Source organism: Vespa mandarinia, chromosome 2 (assembly GCF_050613455.1).
Source record: "Vespa mandarinia isolate Hongniang chromosome 2, ASM5061345v1, whole genome shotgun sequence".
NCBI classification, from domain to species: domain Eukaryota; kingdom Metazoa; phylum Arthropoda; class Insecta; order Hymenoptera; family Vespidae; genus Vespa; species Vespa mandarinia.
The window spans coordinates 15129246-15146234 of NC_140811.1; the positions used below are offsets into that span (position 1 = coordinate 15129246).

A 16989-nucleotide genomic window follows, 5' to 3' on the forward strand; every position below is an offset into this window, starting at 1 on the left:
TTCATCCTGTCTCAATTATTAAGCTTGAAAAGTTAGAAATATAAAAATAAAATCTAACGTGATTTTCTATTTTATATTCTAATTAAACACAAAGGCTATATGTTTTTTCCACGAAAAATCATGAAACGGAAATGACTGGCTTTGCTAGTACGAGTGCAAGAGAAAGAAAGAAAGAGAGAGAAAGAGAGAGAGAGAGAGAGAGTGAGAGAAGGAGAAAGAGAGAGCGTTATCGTACGTCGAAAAGAAAAATGAACTCTGATAAGAGCACACGTGTTCAAAAGACGAAACGATCGGTCGGTCAATGCGGTATAGTGCGATGCCGTGCGATACGATGCGACTCACGAGGCGGCATACAAGGCGACCGTCTACATAATCGGCAAACGTCTTTCCCCGTGTCGGACTACGGGTACGCAAGCACCTACACACGATGATACGTAAAGATACGCGCGATAGCCGAGGTACGCCAAGTACAAACGACAAGGAGGTATAAAGTTATAAGAGCAAAACAAGTACACGGACCACGCAATCTACATCTTTCTCTCCCTCTCTTTATTTCTTATCAATTACGACGCAGGCCCGTCTGCGACCAATTATCATCGGGAAATCAGCGGTCCTCCAATTTCCCCTTTGTCTTCGATCTCGATGAGCCACCCTCTAACACAGCTGTGCGACACACTCGAAGAAAATAGTACCGTTAACGATCGACCAGCTGCTGTTTGTTACATCTAACAAGAATATATTTTTTCGCATTTATTCCGTTAAGAGGAAATGACACTTCGAGAGAGAATTACATAAATCAATGTCTCTCGTCATATTTTCTTCTACGTAAATACGTTCTAACGCTTTCAATGGAAGTAAATGCTATTATAATTTAAAGAAAATTTGCTTCACGTTATATCTTTAAAAGAAATTTTTTTAAAAAGAGAATAATCAGAAAAATTGAACGTGAATCCACTTGACGTCTCTCGACCAAATCTCGTTTTTTGATAAGAAGAAACGATTCATAAAGTGATACGCGGATTACGTGTGAGCGTGAATTCTCTCTTACCCGTGAACAGCCGTGGCAACGATTCCAGTTCGCAATCTAAAGTAGAAATTAGCAACGATAGAACTGGATGTCGTATTGCGCGGCTGCGAATAGTAATTACGGCGAATGCAGATTGCACGCGAACACGCCTAGGTATATTCTCGATAGCGCCACTAGAGAAAATACATGTTGTCACAGCGATTCTACGTATCATTAACGTTTATCGGTATGCCTTTGCATGGGCGTCGCATAAAAATATCTTTAATATTATACCTCAAAATCTATCGATTTCGATTAGAAATTTCGTCAATTTTTTAAAATCAATTCTATCATATTTTTTTAATCATTTCGTTTAACACATATTCCTTTTTTTTATTAAATAAATATTCTTCAAGCTCGTAATTTCTTTTCATTTTTTCTTTTTTTTTTTTTTTGTTTGCATAAATACCTATACAGTCTTTCGATTGTAATTTTCAATAAAAATCGATTCCACTAACAAGACACTCTGATACTGGTAACATAGAGACGATTCCTGTGAAAATCTATTCTTAAGAATTCCCATTGATATGCAAACTTAGCTACGAGCCAGGGCATTTGTGTGTTTCCTCGAGATAAGCGTTATCACATTGGCCTACCTACATGCATTTATGCTCCGATCGCTTACCAAGAACCTATCGACTTCTTTTATAGAGGTAATTACGCTAATTGAGTTTCACCTACAACAATTACTCGGCTCTTTTATGAATCGATTGAAGGTTAAACTGTTTCTTCTTTCCCTCTCTCTCTCTCTCTCACTCTCTCTCCTTCTTCCTCTCCCTCTCTTTCTTTCTGTATACATAGCTATATCTTTCCCTTTTTTTTGAATTAAAAAAAAAAAGAAAGGAAAAAAAACTCATTAAAAATTCATTAGAAGATCTTTCCTGCGTATATAAGTAAATACACAGTTTAAATGGCAAGCATTATAAATGTTCAAAGTCCTTCTCATGAAAAAGAAATTCCAATAGCAAACGGTGCGTCCCTGTGTGGCGCTTAATACCCGAAAGGATTTGAAATAAGAGATTTAATAAGATCTTTCGCCTTTTTCGATTTCACAGTCGTAAACCTAACGAACAGCTTCTCCGTTTTTAACATTACATAACTTCCTACACGAAGAGACCTTTGGAGTTTCCGAGGAGAAATCGTCTTGGAAAAAAAGATTGCGTAATCACGTCAATACTTAAAAGTCGACATGTCCACGACAAAAATTATATTAATAAATTAACACCTTAATCGTTCCTACGAATATTATATATTTCGTAATTCGTTACGTCGTAAACAAAAACAATTTAAAATTCGTCATAAATCGTACCTTCCACTTGACTTTTAATAATCATAATTCTTATCACTAATAATTGTTGTCCTTTACAAAATTAATTTTTCCGTGATATCCTCTTAATTATTAAATAAACAAATTGTCCATTATTAATAGAAGTAATCAATTGAAAAAAATGAAAATAATATTTCTAAGAAAAAAAAATATTTCTAAGTCTTCATCCTGTTATATATGAATTTTATTTTTCTTTCTTTTCTTTTTTGTTTTCTTTCTTTTTCATTTATTAATGAATAGAAACGAAGGAATGCACCAATTCGATTCGACGTCTCGTTACGCGAGTGCGGCCCTGATTGTCGGCTCGCAGCCGCGGTTCGCAGCGATGGCTCGCAGCCTCGACTCTCTCAGAGGCCGAGCCGAGTGCAGGTGCGCGCCCGCCAGTCTGTCGCCAGGGTCCCCTCCCTGCCGCCTTCCCTGCCGTCTAGGACCCAGTAAAAGAAAGAAAGAGAGAGAGAGAGAGAGAGAAAGAGAGAGAGAGAGAGAAAGAGAAAGAGAGAGAAAGAGAGAGATCGTGGACCCCTCCGACCACCACTATACCATCACCACCACCACAACGACCACCATCGTCATCATCATCGTCGTCGTTGTCGTCGTCGTCGCGATCAGGAAGGAGCGAGGTGAGACGAGCGAACATGGTATCGCCTCTCTCTCTCTCTCTCTCTCTCTCTCTTTCTTTCTCCCTCTCTTTTTTCTTTCTCTCTTTTCTTCTTCCTTTCGAGACCACTTTGTCCAACATCCAGCCTCTCTTTCTCTCTCGTGCAACAGGTAGTACACACGGACAGCGCAAGGCAACGGGCTGTGTGAAACGAAAGCGCCTACGCCTACTACAAGATATCCGAGAATCTAAGAGTACTTTTTCCTTTTTTCCTCCCTGTCATGAAAGTCGAATACTAAAAAAGGAAGGAACGGGCCTGACGAAAGGATCGATCGGAAAAACCTATCGAGTCTTTTTAAGGGATTCACCTAACTGCAATGGGCTTGGCAATCAGTTTGATCGTATGTAGGTCTTTCTGTCTGTTTGTGTTTGATAAATGTTTAAAGTATTATTTTGAATATCATTTAAAATTCTTAACAATTTTAAATTCATTTTCTTGATATTGATTTTTGTTGAAAATGAAGATCATGTAAATAATATTAATAATTCAATTTATTCGTATAAACGAATTATTAAATCTATCAAAATGTTAAATATTTATATTTATTTGAAGATTTTTGATTTTAAAATTGGATGATTAAAATGATCTAAAATTTTACATAGATAGTATTGTTTGATAAACTTGCAAAAATATTTTGAATTTAAAGACGAGCCTAATGTGATAGCGTTTTAAATGTATTAAGAGAGTGTTAAAAGATAGCAGATTTAATAAAAGCGCGGATTCAAGGAGCCGACAATAAATTCGGATGGAATTCTTTAAAAGAAGGTATTTCGAAGATGTTGGGTGGTCGCGTAGAAGGAACGAAGGAAGGAAGGGAGAGAGAGAGAGAGATAGAGAGAGAGAGAGAGAGAGAGATAGAGAGAGAGAGAGATAGAGAGAGAGAGAGAGAGAAAGAGAGAGAGAGAGAGAGAGAGATAAAGAAAGAAGATGTCCAACTCGTCAGGATTTATGCGTGAGAAAGAAAAACATACACAGACCTCTACATCTTTAAATGTACGTATCTTCGACGTATCGCGATAAACGATATCTGTAAATAAACGTGTCAGATTCCAAATCTCATAGGCCCATCTAAGTGTTTGCATAATATCCATGTGATCAAAGATGTTATTTTCTAATCTTATAATAAATTGATTATATATTATATCAAACTAACTATATACATCCTTGAAATCATTCCTCCAGATAAACTGTTTCGCAATAAATGTCTTATCTAATCGTCACTATGCATCGTACAACTTCTATTAGTTTAATTCAAGAAATACTTAGATCAATCAATTGATTGTTCTTCTTTAACGTTATTATGAAAAGACGAGCAGGTGTGTATACGGATCCTTTCATAGAGGATTCCTTCGTACCTCACGGTAGGAGGTCGAACGGACCTTCTCATAGAACTTAAAGTTAGTCGCACCTCGAAACCGGTGGAACGTAACGAATTGTCCCGGTAGAAGAGACGTGACTCAACGGCCGCTCTTTTACAGTCGAGCGCTCATTTCGGTCGGTGAAACGGGTCGTCCTTCGAGGAGGTCAGCCTGTAAAGAAACGACTCGTTTGCTTTATCCGGTAACAATGAAGAAAACAATGGAGACATTCGCAAAGAACTTTATCGATCGTTCCTTGAAACTTTCGAATTCTTTAACGATCGATAATTATTATTAACGACAGCAACTCCATCGACACGGACAATAACGAGGAAAAAATTATCTTTGGCGTTGTAATTCGAGAGATTATCAAGAATAAAGAGATCAACGTATTAAACTCGACAAACCCATGGAGTCTTTTATGGAAGTATCGTTTCATGACAAAATGCTCGAACGAAAGGACTCAATTTAACGAAATCGTTTTACCGAGTTCGTAAACGTTTTTCTCGTTGTCGGACGTAATCTCGAACGAACCGATAAGTCGTCGTTGGCGATCGGTCGCCAAAACGGTCGTAAACATCCTAGCCGGTGATTTCACCGACGTACCGTTTCACCAATGCGAGTACCCGATTCAGAGTGCTCGAGTACCTGCCTCGTACACCTGTACGAGAGCTCGGCTTTATCGTTGTACAGTCGAATGCCACCTGTGTGACCATCTCTACCGCACAGGTGTCTTTTAAAGAATTTCATTAATTACAAATGGAAAACCTCGGTTTCTCCAAGCAGAAAGGGAGAGAAAGAGAATTAAGAAGGGAACGAAACAGCTGTCGTAATTCACCCGACACCTGCACAGATTCTCGAGTTTTCCCGATGACCTCGACCCCAAAGGCCCGATCGTATTTCCCATATCTCCCCTCTCTTTCATCAAGAGGAAATGCAATAAAGTTTACAAACCCAAGTGTTCTTTTATCATTGGTTAATCCAGCGGAAAAAGTCGATAATATAATCAAAAGATATCTTTTTATGTGTACATATTTTTTTTTTCCTTTTTTTTTCTTTTTCCTTCTAATCATCTGTCAAGAATCCACAGAGTTCGTTTTCTTTCGTAAAGAAAAAATTTTCTTTCGAAATTTTTTTCCCTTCAGACGGACACATAAATTATCTAAGAATTCATCGAAAATTCGTATTCCAATGATATTATCACAATCGATATATAATACTGTTTACAAGTAGTCGAGGCCAACAAGAAGAACGCTTTGTCTTTTCTCGACGGAAAGCTTGGAAATGTTTTAACGAGCGCAAACGAAAGTAACGGTAAACAGAAGTACCTCCAGGTGCTGTTATTCACGACACCTGGACGAATACTATGCTTTTCTCAGGGATCTCAGCCCTAAAAAAGCTAGGGTTCCTAGAACCCTACAGAGTGCAGATGCGATCATAGCTACCCTCGAATATATATATATGTTTAAGATGATATAACAATGTTACATATAATGTAATAACGAATCTTTAGCACAAAGAATACATTCTCTATCGTTTTTAGTCTCTCTAAAACAGTTAATATAGTCCACGTTCTTCTTATATCTCTCTCCCTATCTCTCTCTCTTCCTCTCTTTCTCTCTCTTTCTCTCTCTCTCTCTCTCTCTCTCTCTCTCTCTCTCTCTCTCTCTCTCTCTCTCTCTCTCTTTGTCTGTTTCTCTTATCGATTTTCGCACGAACCTAAGTTCGAAGTGAACGACTAAAACGAAAGAACTACGATCGGCTGAAACGATTTCGGCAATTCTCGCGAGTCTCCTTCAATCCCTTTTTCTCTGAGAGGGTCCAAAGACGATGTCGCCCGGGGGCACTCGTTCTCCGATCTTGGCAGAAATTCGAGCTCAGCTCCGTGGTCGTACAACACAAAACAACGACATGGGGTCCGTGTTCGCGATGGAACGAGGCAAGAACGGAAAACAGGCTCCCACGAATCCCACGACGCTCGTTGGCGAGAAAAAGAGAGAGAAAGAGTGAGAGAGAGAGAGAGGAGAGCCGCGAAGGAAAGGCTGCGGGTTCTCTCGGTGGCTCTCTCGCTTTGCTCTAGCGATGGCTATGATCCGACATTGAAGACAAACAAATGAACTATATACGTTTACAACAATGCGTATTTATTTTGAATCATTCACTTCATTAAAATTTCATGAAAGAAAATATTATTATTTTCCTTATTTGAAAGGTCCAACTTAATGGGAAATATATATTTAATAGATTATTATCGTATTGGAAAAAGAAAGTTGGAGGCGCATGATGAGATCCATCATCGACATGACCCTTCGGTATCACTTCGGTAACTTCGTACAATAAACCGAGACAGGCGATCGACCCTTTCAACAACGGAACGCGTTCGTACGGGCGCACGATCGCTTATACACGCTCGTGAGTTCTCCGGTACTCGCTCGTACGGTCCGACTTATGAATGGTATCTGCACGCGTTCCCACGTCACTGAATGAGTCTCGAGTCTCTCACGTCCGGCGAGATTATCGTGGTGTCTCGTGTCTCTCTCACCCCACCCCTTTTACCGTCTTAACTGTGCAATTCTTTTCTCCTCATACTTCTGTTATCTCAATCCTTTTAATATAAAACAAATTTTAGATGAAGAACGTAATAAAGAACGCCAAATTATTTTGGTCTCTTTCATTTGATTTTCGAATAATAGCAAAGTCTGAAGGAAAAACGAATTGTTGCTAAAATCATAATCCATGGAATGTATAATATGACGATATATGACGTTTCGAGTTAAAAAACTATAATTCACTACGGGATTATTTTAGACGATGATTTTGCAAAAATGAATGGGAAAAAATCATAGAGAGTACGAGAGGGAACAGGTGTCTTGATTGGCTAAACAGGTGATCGTTTGTAGCCTTCGCTACGAGACTGGACGGTGTTGGCTTAGATCTCAGCGTAGCATCGATGAACGGACGAATAGACGGATGGACGGACGAACGAACGGACACCTGCACGCCTCCGATCGTACGTAACATCAGCCCTACTCTGTTGCATACTCGCTTGCTGCCCCCTCGCTTGCTTTCTCGGGGGCCGTCGGTCCTCCTGCGGAGGGTCCGTCAGGAAGCACTCCGTCGGAGAGTGCTTGGGTGAAAAAGAAAGATAGAAAGTATAATAAAGAAAAGGAAGATAGAAGATGAATCGGAGAAGGAGTCAAGGAAAGAGTCTCGGCACCGAAACGAGTGTAGCCGAGAATAAAGGGAACTGAGAGAGAAAGATAGCGAATACCACTAATATAAGTGCGAGACGGATAAAGATAGAACGTGTTGGCATGGTTAAGGCCGACAAAGACGAACGAGCTGCGGGCTCATTTTAGCGAGCGAATAGGAGAAGGAAGGAACGTCGTTGGAGCTATGAGAGAGAAACAGCATGTGAGGAGAAAGAGATAGAAAAGGATAGTGAAAAAGAGAAAGAGAGAGAGAGAGAGATCGAGTTATGTCGGAGGCGCCGTGATTCAACCGAACGCGCAGGTGTGCCGCAGACTGGCCGGCGCCTCTCTGGAATGCGCGCACCCCACCGGTCTCCTCTCGCACCTCTCTCTCCTCTCGTCCTCTTCCTGCCTCTCGACAGGACTGCCGAGCCACTCTCGGTCGGTCGGACTCTCCCTCTACTCTCGGTCCACCGAGCCGATCACGACGCACACGCGCAAAAGCGCATTACGCTCGCTCGCGCACCTACACACTTATCTACGTTCACGTATCTAACCATGTATTTGTCTGTATGTACGTCCGACGCGACTACGTCACGTCCTCTCACGGCAATCAGTGCAGCTGGCCACCAACGCGTTCCCACGGGGCCAAACCAACCGGACCAGCCACCTTCGGTCGCCTTTGCGAACGCTCCTTCCCCTCCACGTTCTTTCTCTCACCATCTTCTCCTCCTTTCCTCCCTTTTTTTTCTTTTTTCTTTTTTCTTTTTTTCTTTTTTTTTTCTTTCTTTTTATTTTTTATTCTCTTCACCTTCGCGCTGAATTTTTCCACATTGTCTCGTTCGCTCGGTCTTACAACCAATCATTCGCTTTTCGACATGTTGGTTTCGAAGGGAAACTATCACTTTACAATATTAATAAATTTATTATCGTCGTTTATGATTTTATTATTTTTTTTATTAACGAACTATCGCGAGGAAATAACTATTGTATTAAACAAAATCTTTATTCCATGTAAATAATTAAAGAGAGGAAAAAGATATATATATATATATATATATATATATATATATATATATCATATGAATAAGTCCATTTCTCAAAATATAACATTAACAGCAGGTGCACTAAAATGCATTCTCTATATCCAAAAAACCAAAACATTTAGCATCTCGAAGCACAATGCAACTTATACATACACGTACATACATATATATATTTATATATACATATATATATATATACATATATATATATATATATGGGAGTCGAGCCACTGCATTTTTGTCTCTTTTTTTTTCTTTTTCGTCGCTGGGCTTTACCTTCTTCGGATCTCTCGTTCTTTTTTCTCTTCGTTTCTTTTACTTCTTATTTTCTTTATCTCTTTGCCGGCTTACCTGCTAGCCCTGCGGCTACGTTGGCAACTTACGCGTAAAAGCCGCTCTCCGGTCACTTCTCGCAAAATTTGTCGCCATGTTTTTGCTTCGCTTATCTTCATGTGGAAGGGGCAAAGTGAGAGAGATAGGAACTTTCCTGCACAACTTTCTCGCTACGATGACCATGAAATGGATTCATCGCCGTTACTCGCGACGTGAACGTAAAAATTTCGATAGAAAACAGACGGACACGAAGTCAAAGGAGAACAGAGGTGGTCCTTGTTACGTTCTCTTATCGATCGAAAGAGAAGTGGCGTCGAATGGCTTTTCACGGCTGGCTTACGTACTTTCGACTTTTCGTGATTCGACCATGATATTTATTACAGCGTCGAGGTTGTTCGTTTAAGAATTACGACGACAAGGGTTACGGGGCTATCGCCATCGATAAAGAATTTCTTGCCTTCTTTTAGACCCTTTTGCTAACGAGAAAACGTATTCTCTAACGAGTAATCATCGCAGTAATCATAACGGGATATACTGCTTCGAAAGAAGAGTCATTTTTTTTATCGTCGTTCATAATTATCTCATGCGAATGAAAATATAATAGGAAACACTGTAAAATATGTGTATATACACAAAAGGAGACTCGATTCTTTAAAAGATCGGAAGTTATGTACACGCAAAGACACGTTTCTTTCTTCTTGAGAGAATTTCGTCGAATGCGCCGCAACCATGGTCGGAATGCATGTACGTTGCAGCATACTATCGTAGTTACCTATACAGACACAGATTTTACGGCTACTTCGAAGCTCATCGTATTTGGGTTAAAACCACGGCCATTGTATTGCCGTGAGATAGCGAAGAAAGGTGATGGGTGAAGAAGATCGAAAAAGGAAGGAGCTCGTGAAACGAAGTTATATACCAAGTACTGTGTCCGAATGGTAACAAAGTATTTCGGAACACCTGAGAAATACCTGATGCGTTCGTGTACCTGCATGGTGATGGAATGGGTATACGGTCGCTTTGAGAAATATAGGAATTCGCTGAAACATGGATTAATATCCAGTTCAGGGACGTTCAACGCACATAACACATAAACGAAATACAAAAATACCTATGCAAGGTGATCCGTGCCAATGACAATGCTTTACAATAATACTTCTACATCGGGTAGTCTCGTTGAAGAAATAAGACGTAGTTTACGCTTGTACCTGAAATGAAAAATCTTGAATAAAAGAAAGAATCTTGAAACAGCAGCATAGACAAGAACAATATCCAAGATTTTACATTATCTTTTATTATTCGAATAAACAGGATACGTTGCATGTCTAATTTCGAATACGATAAAAAAAAATAAAAAAATAAAAAAAAGCAGATTCTTTTTTACTTTACGGCAAATAGTGAAACAAAAGTACTAGGACACGTAAAGAATAAAGAAATTTCTATTTCCAAGCTCGCCTCTAACATAATTTGTTCTAGATTGTGAGTTGAGTCCTAGATGAAGCACAAGTATCTCGGAAAGGGGTCAAGATGCGTATCTAGTTGCGTTAATGACGATTCGTATCGTATGTACCTCTAACCTAACGCGTACGTTCGAGCGTCTGCCGTGGCACGCTCGAGGACTTGGATATTTTAAAAACGGATGACGAGGTAGTATTTTCGCGGCGCGGCCCGTTTGAACAGCTGCGCAAATAGCGAATCTTCGCGTTAGTTTGGGCACTGATTCTTGTCTCCCAGGTTTTCGTTTCATTCTCATTCCTTTTTATCAAGTTATCGCCTCGGGGCCAACACGATGATAAAGAAGAAATTTCTCGCGTGAACGATGAAAATGAGGATGATAGCAATTGAGAAGCCCTGCACGTTTACAATTAACGTCGTGTTATTCCCTCGCAATGAATAGAGCGAGAGAGAGAGAGAGAGAGAGAGAGAGAGAGAGAGAGAGAGAGAGAAAGAGAGATAGACAGACAGAAAGAGATAGAGAGAGAGAGAAAGAGAGAGAGAAAGGGAGAGAGAGAGAGGAGAGAAAGAGAGAAAAATAGAGAGAGAAAATTCGTGATGAAGCAGAGTGGCTGTATATATAGTTATAGCCACGACGTGGCCCTGATACGATGTTACAGTCTGTAGGCAGTCAGGAATCGGGAGGGTCGCCCCACAGCTAACACGTGCAACGCGCACGTGCACTCCGAGAGACCACTCTAGCCTCTGGCGCACAATCATCGGATGCCAAGATACACTCCACGGAATAATTTTCGAGGGGCACTCCCATACTTTCCTCGTGTGCGGAGCACTAAAAAAAAAAAAAAAAGAACAGAAAAAGAATACAATATATATACTATGTACGCTATCACAGGAAACAAATTTCATAATTTAACGAAGAACTAATCGTCCTCGTTCAAATATTTATTGTTATTATGTACATCATATAAATGATTATTCGAAACTAACGATTTGTCCTACGCATTGATGAGACTTAAACGTAGACGCGTTCCAACGCGTCATTCGAAGAAAAGATATTTTCTTATGTACATATTTTCAGCTCGAGCACGTTCCGACAACGTTCGTGCTTAAGGGAAGAGACACGTTGTACCGGGCTTTGCGTTAAGACTTGCATTTTAAAGATTCTTATTGTTGTCCGCTATATTCTGACCTGCGAGCTAAATTTAATAAACACAATTGCGTTTGAAATTCGTATCGAAATAATACTAGGATGAGTAAGAGTTCAAGAATCTGATCAGATTGATAAAGGAAAACATGGAGAGGCAAGTAATTTTATAGTTACACATTGCGTTCGCATGGTAGGGAAATTTATTCGTACGAGTGTACACGCGAGGTGAGTACCTACGTAGGCTATCGCTGTGGCGCGACAGAACAACGACGACTACTACGACGACGACAACGACGACGACGACGACGACGACGACGACGACGACGACGTCGACGACGACGACGATGAGGACGAACGCGACGCGGCAGGAAGCACACGATTACCACGGACTCTCACTTTGGGGTCGTTCGTTGCACGGTGCAATGTGCGCATCGGGCAGCTGCGGAAGAAGAAGAAGAAGAAGAAGAAGAGAGACTTGCTTGAGTTTCACCACTCGCGATCTCTAGCCGAGCACGACGCTCCGATCTCGAAAGGGAGGTGAGACGAGCGCGAGCAACATAACAGCGTCGTCGCCGTCTCGCTAATTATAGGCAGTCTACGTTCTTCGACAACTCGAGATTTCGCGCCTTTTCCTTTCCATCTTTTTTATATCCTTTTATTCTTCCTTTCCTTTCTTTTTCCTTAAGAAATACTTAACGCACACTTCGTTATAGATTGGTAATTATGAAAGCAAGCTATTTTAGTCGAAATTTCAATAAAAGAAAAAAGCAAGATAGTAAGAATGAATAATAATAGAAAAATGTCAAGATGGCTAGAATAAGCTCGTAGATATCTCAGTTGCGTGCGACTGTTATGCTGACGCGAAATGAGAAATACGATGCAAAAGGTCGACCTCGTATTTGGAGCGACCATAAATAGACGCTCGACATCGAACCTATCCGTCATCCTGATTGATCGTTCTAATCTTGTATTTTTTAAGGCAAGTCTCGTTAATGCACGATATTCGCCACTAGATATATCTACTTGTATAAACCTTCTAACGATCGGTAAAACGGGAAATGTCCATTTTCTGATCCAACACATCAACAACGTGACTTAGCATCTTTCAATTCAGGTAATCGCAAAATGATAATGTACATAACGTTATCGTATGCTTTATTGCTGCATTCTTATCTTATTTATCTTTGGATTAATTTTAAAATTCTACTACGCGAAACATTTTATTATTTTCCGATATGGCGCAGCATCTACATCTAAAAATGACGTATCTGGCGCGTCTCATTTCTACCTTCTTTTAATGCTATGAAAACAGTTCGTGAATATCCGTCACAAAAATTATCACGTGAACATCGATCCTGATCACATTAATGATAGAATGAACTCACATTTGTAACATTTGATTGTAAATATCGATAACAATAGACAAGGACAAAAATCAAAAATACAATCTGGTGATCCTTGGCCGCTCGTACTCATACGCGATTAAGCGCACACCTGCCAGAACTTTAATCGAGAAAAGATATCTCGATAAATAAAACACGTGTATTTTTATCAAGTACATACGTACTTATTTGTCCTGTCTTATTCTACGAACAATCAAATCTCTATAAAAAAAAAAGAAAAAAAAAAGAAGTCATTTTATCCTAGGAGCTCGGATGTCAATATAAAATACAAGCAAGATTAATTAATTTCAAAATTACATTCGTTTTAAGAAATTAATAATTTATATTGTTACAAATTCTAATTGTTAATATACGAACGAATGTTGATGTAAAGATTAATAAATCGGATAAATATGATTGATAAACTCGGAATGCAAGAATATTCTGAAAAAAAATGAAAGAGTTCTTATCGGAAGTTAAACTTAAGAACGATTGAGTGCGATTATGTGAAATAGGAGACTTCATGGAATTTCAGTTCTTATGTATGTACTAAGAATGCACTCACGGAATTAAGGTTTCCTTATCTCTCACGATAAGCTTATGTCGATAAACTTATCCCTTGTTCGTGGATATAGAAAGAATTCGTTCAAGTGCCCAACCAAGTACAGCTGACCGTAACACCTGGATGTGATGGCCGATTTGGCCGAGTCACTTCCTTCGATGATTCATATAAATTGTATAAAGCACAAACTAGAGTAACAAGATGTCTCTCGAATTTTAATGAAGATAGAAACTTCGAAGAAATTTGATCAATATGAAATGAAATTATGCGTTCCTAGGTAAATCTATCATATATATATATATATATATATCGTCTATCTATGAATTATTGTACTTCAGTAAGGATAAACATTATCAGTAAATATAACACTATCAATGCATTGTTATAATTATTTCATAACTGATAATATACAATTGCATGTATTTTTACAACTATTTATTAAAATAGTTTTAAAAATATGATTCTAGTTGAAAATATGAGTTTATCTTACTGGACGTAAAATTCTTGGGCTAACTTCGATATCGACTTCAAACATCTTTTGTGAAAACAACAACGTCGTAAAAGAAAAATCTTGTGAATTTTATAAAAACAGGCCACGTAGGCGACGTGGAGGTTTCTCATGAATCATTCATAATACATGAGATAATAGCGGCAAAGTCAGCTGTTGACGAATGCGTCCGCAGCACAGTCACGCTTTCCTACGTCGAGTTTCGACCGACAAACGATCCCTCCGAACGTCTCCTCTGCAACTCTTTTCAAATTGTCATTGGCTACGTTTCACTTGTAAGATTAAAGGAAAAAAAAAAAAAGAAAAAACCAGCTACGCCTTTTTATTCAATCTTTCTATCCTTTAAATATTTCATATGCTGTCAAAAAATCTACACGAAACAAATGGACGATTTTACATAATCCTAATCTATACACGATAACATACTGTTATATCTACAATATATCTTCCATAGAATATGATAAATAAATAAATAAGAATAACAATTATAGTAATTCCCGAGACTTTGATACTTTCCTTAGAGATAAAAAATGATCTTTATCACGAATTACGTTTAATTTATTGTTAAATTTAAGTCGATAAAATCTGACAGTCGTTAATTAGTAACCCGCATCGTATATTTAAAAGATTAGCTAGCCTTTATATTAGCTCGTTAATCTTTTTTGAAATATAAATAAACATTTTGTTGTCTTTGTAATGTTCGTCGTATGTATCTTTTTTGTTAAACAGTCATTCTCGATCCTGTCAAGTAGTATTTTTTCATTCAAATAAATGTTGAATCATTGAACATCTATAAACACATATAATTACTATGTTAGAAAATCTCAAATGATTTAAAACAAAGATTCCGTTTAATTATGCTGCTAAAGTTACGTCCAAAATCAATATTTTCTACGCTAATGAAGAGACCGTACTTGTAGTTGGAGCGTTTCGTGATATAAGATAAAACTTATAGAGAAGGAAAAGAAGAGAGAGACTGTCGCTTAGAAATATTCTACGTGCCTTTGAAAGACTTAGCGAAAAGTCATGACACGGTTCGCTTTCCATAGTGTTAACCAACAGTGAGGAGAGTAGTTTCGTCAGTTTATTTATTCTGAGGTCAAGGGAACTTCGCTTCTTAAACTCGAAGGTCAAGGAGTCAATGAGATCCGGTTGCTCAGGTATGCATGCTCGTGCAAGTGCACGAGTCTCGCTGCCGTCTCGTTCAATTTTATTCTCTGTAATTTTCCATGGAATTCTCGCGTCAGTTTCGTCTCCGATGTGAGCCTCATAACTTTCCACAAAGTTTCGCTGTTCACGAAGAGCTTTCCCATTTTCTAATTTCAACATAACGACAGAATATAGCTCAAAGAGACATTCTATGTTTTTCAATTAAAACTTTTATAATAACAATAATATAAAGATAAAAAAAGAAAATATAAATAGAAGAAGAGAATAGAAAGAGCTTTTAAATCTTAACTTGTACTATAATATAATTTCGATACGCAAACAAAAACACATATCAGAATATCTATAGATAATGAGAAACAGTCAAATTTATATATTTGTCTTAATATCTTATTTTTCTCAGTTTTGAAACAAAGATAAGCCAAAAACAATCAATATAATATTTTTCCCAGAACAAAGGAATAACGTATCATAATTTGAAAGAGATATACGAAAGTAAATATTGTTTCCAAATAGACTACTAGGTCGATAGAATATTACGAATAGATGGTAGATAGTGTAAACAAATTTCCTAATGCATATTCCTTTCAATGTACGACAAACGAGTATTTTCGATCTCATCAACGACGTAGAGTACCACTATTCAACGTCTATATCTTCCCACGATTGATACCCTTCTCGCCACCATCATTGTTTCCTTTGAGAAATCCTAGCTTAACCAGTAAATCCCACGAGAAGCTTTGTCAATATTCGACTCTCTCTCTCTCTTTCTCTTTCTCTTTCTCTTTTTACGCGACACGCATGAATGCACGCAAAAGAGAAACACATATAAAAACTATTACGCGTGTGTATGATGTGTATGTGTGTGTGTGTGTGCGTGCACGCACCATGATTCTTCCTCTTCAACTCGTAGCGCCGCGCATCGCGTCGAGTTCTTGTCTTGGCAAGCGGTAACGAGACTCCGTAGCCGAAGTCACGGAGTCGCGAGCATAATCACGCAAGCTAAGCAAGAAGGTAGGAGTCAGGCATACGTAAAACCATAGCCGGAATCATGCTGTACAGGTTGGTGGTGGCAGAGATCAGGGAGGTGAAGGAGATGGAACGACGAGGAGGAGGAGGGGGAGGACAGTGTGCGCAGTCTGTACGCTAAGCACACCTCGACGATGGTGGTTGTCCGTTCTCATCTATGATGACGATGATGGTGGTGGTAACGGTGTCGTACTGGTGGTAGTAGTCGTGATGGCTAGTGGCTGGCGCCGCCGGACGTTCAACAATGGTCGTGCCCCTCCTCGATCTCCCGTCTTGTCCCGCCGACGCCACTGCTCCCATGGTCATCGAACACCCCCGACTAGTGATGGTTTCGAATCGCAATTGATGCAAACAATTACCAATTATAACATATTTACTTGTTTCAATAACTTTGAGGATTTATTAAAATTCTCTTTAATTTTTCAATAAGAAATAATATGTAAATAAAAAAGATATATATATATATATATACACATATATAATTGTGATAATGTAAGTAACTGTTCCTTAATAACCTTGTGTTTTAACGTTTCAGATTTGGTAATATAACAATAACGTTATAGTTATTTTTCATTCGTACAATAGAACGACAAAAGAGCTAAGGGCAAATGTAAAAAATAGGTCAATGAAAAAAGAAACGATCGTTGACATGCACCAGTCGAACCCAACGCTAGACCACTCGAGCAGCGATTGCGCTGTGTGAGCGTTGGAGGCGTCGTGGATAGAGAAGTGGTAGGGTAGGGGTAGACTATAAAACAG

At 38.9% G+C, this 16989-nt stretch overlaps 1 long non-coding RNA gene across 2 annotated transcripts; it reads right to left on the reverse strand.

The window, feature by feature from the left end:
- Window positions 1-14537: 14537 nt before the first annotated feature.
- On the reverse strand, window positions 14538-16875 carry LOC146873233 (uncharacterized). Of its 2 annotated transcripts, XR_014981857.1 has the most exons (3): window positions 16746-16875; window positions 16358-16549; window positions 14538-15350 (listed from the first exon to the last, which is right to left on the reverse strand). It is a non-coding gene; the product is annotated as an uncharacterized LOC146873233 (long non-coding RNA). The 2 variants fall into 2 exon arrangements; XR_014981858.1 differs by lacking the exon at window positions 16746-16875 and having other exon boundaries at window positions 16358-16646.
- Window positions 16876-16989: the final 114 nt, after the last annotated feature.